We start from the raw sequence: 8,233 nt of genomic DNA on the forward strand, positions 1-8,233 counted from the left end.
TGCGAATGCTTCCGACTTGTTTTTTCATTGGTAACTAGGTACCAAAATGTTGTCCGAAAGCATGTTTCTTTTTGTGCAACCATGGTGAAAATACTGAGCTCCCTCTGTTATTACTGCTGTATTAATATCGCGTCTGTAGTTTAAAGCGTCACGATTACAGCAATAAGAAATATGCTAATGTGAAATGTTCTTTTCAAATGCTAGACATGTTATCTGATAGCAATTTGCGTTGTGAAAGATTTCGTTCCAGATCATTCGCATGCAGATTCGGGTGCACTAAAACGGAGCTGATGCTCTCCGGAGTAATCCAGTACTCAAATTCACAAAGTGGCGGGAGAGTAGTTAGGACTCTAAATTACTGTACTATCTCATTGCACGTAATAAAAGCACCAGCGGCCTTATTTATCTAGAGCCCTTCTTTACGGAGTTCCTCATGACCTGAATCTCTTGGGAATATTAAGGATCAGAAACCGTTCGTTGGTGGGTCCGCATTTCGCTCGCACTCAGCAACTAACATTATCTGCATGCGTTCTCCGTATCCATCTAATATGCTATTTTTGTACCATGTCCATTCTTTTTAAACAAAAAAAGCAACTCACTTTAGACCTATTTTAGCCATGGAGCTATAATGGGGGCTACGGCACATACTCTACTTAGGATACTGAATTCTTAAAAAAAATCGGTAATGAATTACGTTAACTGAGTTTTTATTTTAGGATGTCCATTGCATTCGTGGTACTGGAGGTTCTCTTCCAAACAGCATAAAACAACTGTCTTAATAAAAATTCTAGCACACGTAGGAGGGCCCAGATATGTCAGCCTGGAATAAACTCCTAGGGCATCAAAGCTGCTGCTCCTGACTCCAATCTAAATGCGGCTATTTGAATCGAATTGATAAAGCCAGCAATTTTCTCTTCAAGGCCGTAGAACTTTAGGCATTTTTAAACAAAATGCACAAACACTGAATAGATGTTCACTGTACGTTGCTGAAATATAATTTTACGCCAAAAATCAAGACTGACCAAGCATGCTTGCCGCCTACGGCGGTACTCGATGCACAAAGCTGCTTGTATGTGCATGCGCATATATTTCATTAATGCGAAAGCATTTCTTCGCTATGCTCACAGATTTCTGTCCGCCTACAGTATCAGCACACCGCGTCCGCAGATCGCATCCGCAGAACGTGTCCGAAAAATCGTGTCCGCAGCATTTGTGATAAACTGAGAAGTGGTAGAGGTTAATTAGTGGCTCCAATCGATAGAGAGCACGTAATGTGTCCGAAAAAATAATCAGGTCAATAGTTAATTAGGTATTATAATTAGAGGCAAGAAATGTAAAAGTTGTCCGCAGAAGTTGTTAGTATTTAAGAAGTGGTACAATTTAAGGAATGGTGTCATTCGATAGAAGGTGACGTAATGTTTTTCCGAAAAAATAATTAGGCTAATAAGTTATTAGGTAAATAATTAGAGACAAGAAATATAAAAGTGAAGGCGAAAATGGTCTGAATAGCCAATTGCTTGGCGCCAGGGCGCCATTCAAATTGATACATTCAAATGATACTAATGATGCATTCAAATTGCAATTTGAATGTATCAAATGCTTAAATAGTTAAGTCAGTAAATTAGGGGGACGTCAAGATGTATGAAATACTAAACAGGTAAATTAGACAATTAAGGCGACGTCACGCAACCTAAAGTCGAGCCAAAAAAGGGCAAAGGAAGGGATTGGCGCGCAATTTAAACATACCACAGACTAAAATATTTAATTAGGTCAGTCAATTAGGATTGCGCAAAGAATGTTACGTCACACAACCGGAAGTAGAGCGGAAAAGGGGCATAGGAAGGAATTGGCGTGCACTTTGAAAGTAGCAAAGACTACAATAGGTAACGAAGAAGTGAAAAAACGTGACGTAGAGAATGTGACGCTACGAAACCAGAACTAGAGCCAAAAAAAGGCATACAAAGAGATTGGCAGCGCAATTTGAACGCACCAAAGGCTGAAATGGGGAACCAAGAAGTGAATTAAGCAACTAGAAGAGGCCGGCAGCAGCATCCGTGCTTTCGCATTACTCCAATGCAGATTCTGCAGTGCTCTTTAACTTTTTGAAACAGAAGACCAATAAGCGTTCGTGCAGCTCGCGTCCTTTTCCGTAGATAAGTCCCACAAAGTGCGCCACATTTTTTTCAAATCCGTTAACAATTATAAGAAAGCACTTTCGCCCACTGTATCGTGTAGAAAACAAAGCTCAATAGACGACCGCAAACCTAGAGCGCCATCGTAGCGCAAATGAACTCTGGCACGTTTGGCTCATGGTCCAATAGGAAATGTTTCAGACACAATCCTTGTAACGGGTAGCTCTTTGTGCCAGCGCATATCAAGTCCGCAGCATTAAGCACTTAGCCTTCGGTGCGTACACTAATCTTGTTGTATATTCCAGCGTCCTAAAGTTTTAGCAGAGTAGGAACCGCGATCGGGCGCCTCTTTCGGTACCGCGGGGCTCTACTGCATATGCATACATTCTCTTCAGGGCGTCAGATACCGCAGAATGGTGGCTGATGGCGCTCCCGCCTGCCGTGCATGGACTAGTCAACGCGTTAGCCTTTGTGCGTGGTATCCTATTACAGTAACAAATGTAGGATCCGCTCTACTATGACTCCCTAATATAGCCCCTAGCTGCCGATTCTGGGACAATGCCTAAAAAATTATGCACAGAGACTATATATGCGTGAAACCCCACCGCAGCGAAAGGCCCGCTAGCATCGAGTAAGGATCTTTTGACAAAGTTACAGCGACTAATGGTCTTTTAATCAGGTATGTTACAAATCAATTTGAATAGAGCGTAAATTAGTGTGATTGTTAACAAACATAGAACTCTTATTTATTTTCCCGATTGGTGGCACTGTCGTTCAGACGCAGACCAGACTCGTACGACATGAGCTAATTATTTGTTGTGTATATGAAACAGCTTGAAACGCGCATGCAGAGATGAACAAAAAAATTTGTTACGCTCCAATATTTTATGTTTTTACTGGCTCTCGATGGTCACACCAAAACGGCTCTAATGTATTATTCTCTTTATACACTCTAAATCCCCTTATTTAAAGAAATCGATTCGCATTGGCTGACAACGTTCGATTTTACGTCATTTGGTAGCGCAAAAGCGACTTCGAAGCTACAGCGGAGCCTATTCAGCCCTGTGTACTGAAATCTGTGATTGTTCTAGCTTTCTGCTAGTACAACTTGATTGTTTTTAGTCACGAACAACTTGGCCGAGGACGATGTCGAGCTAGAACATAGTTAATTGCGTAACTAGCCCGACACGAGGGAGAGATACCCCAAGACCAACTCGCGGAAGTCGCTCTCTAGCTTTCAAAAGTTGAAACTTGGAAGCAAAAAGCATTTCTGTTTTATCTTTAAATGCACACGCGGATTGATGGTTAGCGCTGCAGTGTTGTTTTAATCTAATCTTGGTTGTGGTGTTTGATCGGAACATTGCGTGTCAAAATGAACACAGAAGCCCAGCATCAGTTTTGCAGATCATCAAGCTTTTAATCGATGTGCAATACTGGTAAGGAGTATGCTCTTGAGCAGTCCATAATATTTTCTTCCCGTTCTCTGGCTAACGACCAGCCGCCGGGTTGCCGAAGTCAAAGTCATGTGGTTGAATATCTACCGCAGTAGCCGCATTTGAAATGCCAAAATGAAAAACTTGTTTGCATACTGCACAATATCAATGCACACTGCAGAAAACCAGCTGGCGGAAAAAAAAATGACTTGTCGTCCTCTATTTTAACTGTCTCTCAGTACACATGTGTCGGGTTGGAATGTTAAGGACTGCGCACATACCTAGAGTACACTATGACCACATTTAGAAAATACTTTACGCTGGCGTGTTCTGTTCTGCTTTTCTTTTTAGCGTCGGAGCTCAGCAGTGGCCGCCGGGTTGGGGAACCACGGATGACATTTTGTTGGGGCGATAGACGAAATGAGTTAAAACTAGTTGCTGGGCTGGTTGGTTTATGATCGTACTCATGATCGTTCACTATCGTCCTGTCTCCTCCCTTGTGTTGCTCTCCTTTGAGCTTACTTTTCTCCCGTACGAGGACATGAGTCAGACAATAACCCCATGTGGCATCTAGTAGCGTTGATTCAAGCGTTCTCAATGGTGCAAACTAACGTCTGAAAGTAACGAATGCTTTTTATGAACTTCCTTTCCTATCATGTTCGGCTGTGGAGTTTTCGCCTACTCTCCTTCTAGAGGGTTTCGAGGTGCCCAAGCGCTTAAGTCTGCCTTGCGCCGTAAGCTCCATAGCAGCACATCTAGCCCACTGAGTGGAGAAATTTAGATGAATATATCAGCCAGGCGGAGACGGTGCAGGAACGCGATCAGCACGTACCAATCTCCAAAATCTGCTATCATCGAAGGGTGCCGAATTTTTCTTTAGTGTGTCTGTACAAGCCTACAGTTAAGGGGTTTGAAAACGAAGATTCCTCCTTAAGCGAGGCTGTCCGGGAGGTTGAGCCCCAGGCCAAGCGATAGCTTTCATCTCTTAGAAGAAATTAGTAAATATTGGACCGGTAGCAGCAACCGAGCCCACCACCTTCAAAGCTGGCACCGGTGATTTATTTCAGAGTGTTACTATTTAGGCGCTCTAACTAATGCAAAACTACAGCAGTCTTATAATGTCACTTTTCCGCTGCTGGTGACAAGGTAAGAGTACAAGGTAACGCTTGTTGTTTACGAGAGCCGAAGTCATGCTCCAGACACAGGATTATAAACGTGTAAGAATTTTAGTGTCATACGTATCCGGAGCTGCAGAACGCATTTTACATGTTTTATAATGTTTACACTGTTTTCATGTGACATGCGCCATCAAAACAGGTGCTGACGAACACATCCTCCCATGGAAGCTGAGTGTAAAAAGGTATTATTTATAAAACCTTGAATAATTGTTTCTTGTTTTTCAGCAGCGTTCGTGGCTGCTCTTTAAAAAATAAGTGGTATGGGATTCCACCACTACTGCTGTATTGCAGGTGAGGTACAAAACTAAATACCATACTAACATTACATCTGTCTTTAAAGGCAGCGCTGAGCGAAAATTGAGTTCCTGATTCATTCTGGCAACGTTGCTGTTTTTATTAGCAAGGTACTGCACTTACGAGCGGAGAAACTACACTTGCAATTTTTTCCGGAATTAGATCCAGATTCCAGAGGTCCTTGGAGGAAATTATTGTTTGGTACGTGTGAAGTGACCAGAGGTTAATGGCGGCCTTAAAACTGAGCAAAGGTTACTGAAGTAATTGCAAGGTGATGACAACCTGCGCATTTTCTGCTTCGGGATTCATTTTACAAACACTCCGATTTCGGTAATATAGTACTTTATGTGTTCGCAATGCTTAATCCCAGCGGTGCAGGATAGTTTGCGTTCGCTGTCACATTTGTATTGTCTTTAGCATGATGTGTTGGAGCGCACTACGGTCGTGTTTTCCTCCGCTGTTCCCAGTGATCTTGATCGAAAGCTCAGATCTAACAAGCACTGAGGGCACACTTCCCAGAAATGTTAGCACGTTCCATCGAAAATCATTAATGGGAGGCACCTTTCCGTACTTGAACTCCGCGGGGCGTTTGGAAGGGGGTAGGGCAAGTAAAGCTCTCATTTTATTTCGTACACTCAACTGAACGTTGCTCAGTACAGAGGCTGTTTTCTTGGTGGCAATCATTTTGTGTAGCGAGAGATACACAACGCAAGCCGCTTCGCGTCTTTTAGCCTTGATCCAACATTAGTTGTAGTCGTACCTGTGGCGCGGTCGCACTGACCTTGAGCCGTTGCCTAGCAACCGTTAGAAAAAGATGAAGAGGTCGTGGGAGGCGGCAGCTGGCAGCGGACATGGCTGAGCCCTAACTGGACTTAGGACTTCCTAACATTACTTTTGGCAGGAGCTGCCAACTCTGGCCTCTCCTTTCATATGAGAGGGTAATATCACAATCATCCTGGCAAAACCTTTGCATTCACGTTATACCTCGGCCACGCAGGCACGTTCACACCCCTCGGATAAAGCGGGGATTTTTATATTGCTGGTAGCTTACTCTATCGCGTCATCACAGAAGTGGGAGAGAAAACAGAGAACGAGCGGCAGTAGTGGAGGGCTTCGGACCACCGCGCAACAGACGCTTTCCCCTCGTCGCATTTTAGTAGTCAAAAGTGGAATAAATAAAGCTGAAACCGTAGAGTAAACTACTGTGTGCAAAAGCCATGTTTTTACATTCAAGCGGAACCTAAGCGTAGTCATGCAGATAGCTCTTGCGTAACCCCAGGTTTAACCACAAGCAAAATCATAGCTAATTTTTGTTGCGAATCAACATTACCCTAGGTTTCAGCTCGTCGCGTATGCTGTGGCAGCGGCCCCAAATGATTTTGAACAGCCGCGCCTAGCAGCCGGTTAGCCGAGCTCCGCCTCGTGGCGCCGCAGCCGGCGCCGCTGCCGCTAGCTTCCGCCAGATGTGTGCTCCGCGGGCAGAGGAGCACACATCAAGGTTTCGCAAAAGTGAGACCTCGGGTAGCCGCAGCTGAGCAGTAAAGAGCTACGGCCTCCTCATAAAAATTCAGCCTGCCAGGACATTTAAATTCACGTTAATCCTATTCCGCGGGTGGGAGCTGCCAACTCGGGTCACTCCTTACATATGAGAGAGTGATATCAGAATCAGCCAGCCAGAACCATTTGCCTTCTCGTTGCCCCTACGACACGCCGGCACGTCCACACGGCTTGGTTCGAAGCGTGACTATATATGTGGGCTGATAGCTTACACTATCGCATCATACCAATAATGGATGAGCTTAAGTGTCACCAATACTGTAGTATGTTACACTGATAGGGCATGATAATGGAATAATGTAGCAGGCAAAAGAAGCTTCCGCCACTGCTACCGCAATTCAACTAGGGTTAACTAGAGCTACTCCACAACTAACTGTTTTTTCAACCGCTCAATCATTCCGCACGGTCACCGGTAAAACTCAGAATCCCGGCGATATTATTGAAGTGTACGCCTCGATGATAAAGGCCACCCGATACAGACCAAATTTTAAAAGTGCCTAATACATAGCTCTTAGCGCGTGTCTCTTGTGCGCTCACATGATATATCCTGTAGTGAACGCGATAGCAAATTTTTTGGACGAAACAAGCACCACTTCCTCCTACCTCTACAATCTGTACCAAAAGGACAACGAAGTTGGACTGAACTCTCCGTCCCGTCTTTCTTTTTGTCTACAAGGCTGCTACAATATAAAGAGACTAGGTCACGTGTGTTATTTTAATGCATGGGCCATTTGGCATTTGCTGTGACATATAGGTAGAGCCTTCGTCAAAAGTGTAGAGCCCGGAGAGTCTGCTTCCAAGCCGAATAGTGCCGCTGATCTAGCATTAGTTGAGGTCCTTTCCACTGAAGGGGTAGGACAAAAAAAATCTTACCATCAACAAAGTCGCAATACCGGAGATTTATTAGCCGCAGGAAGTGGCTCAGAAACAGAACCCCTGCTCTCTCCATTTTTGACAAAGACTGTACGTCCTGCGACTATTCGCGTACGGCCACATAAAGTGCAGAAATTTATTTATTTATTTATTTACATGATACTGCAGACCTATTTCGTCCAAGCAGGATGGGCAAAATCCGTGTCAAGAAGAAATAACAAAGAAAAGGAGAAATTTTTGCGTGTCATGCACAAATACACTTCTACAAATAACCTTGAAGCATGAATTGGTACAGATAGCCATTTTGATTATGTCGCTATCAAAAAAAAACGACAATAACTCTCTCAGAGGTGAAAAACATTGCAAACAACCGGATAAAAGCTCTCTGAGTGGTCAAAAACATTGCCATTGGCTTCCCTGAATTTTTCACAAGTGAAAACCTTCCCAGGCAGTACATTCCAGTCCCCGATAGTTCGTCGAAAAAAGGAGAATTTGTGAATCTTGATTCTGGCGAAATGGGGAGTTAAGCTATAATTGTGCGTGTGTCTTGGTTTTCGAGTGAGGGATGGTGTGAGTATCTATGCCGGAGTATCTATTAACGCAACTAGGCAAGGACACCGAAATGTTCGGTGTTTCGCCGCAGTTTGAGCGCGCTGAGAGTTGCAGAACTTAGATATTCCACATGCATAATGGCTTTCTTATTCATGTTAAACATGTTACTTTTCTCAAGAAATACTAATCACTTTTTATTCGGGGTGCGGCAAAA

The sequence above is a fragment of the Amblyomma maculatum genome, chromosome 10 (assembly GCF_055883805.1).
Source record: "Amblyomma maculatum isolate TAMU_Amacu chromosome 10, ASM5588380v1, whole genome shotgun sequence".
NCBI lineage: Eukaryota > Metazoa > Arthropoda > Arachnida > Ixodida > Ixodidae > Amblyomma > Amblyomma maculatum.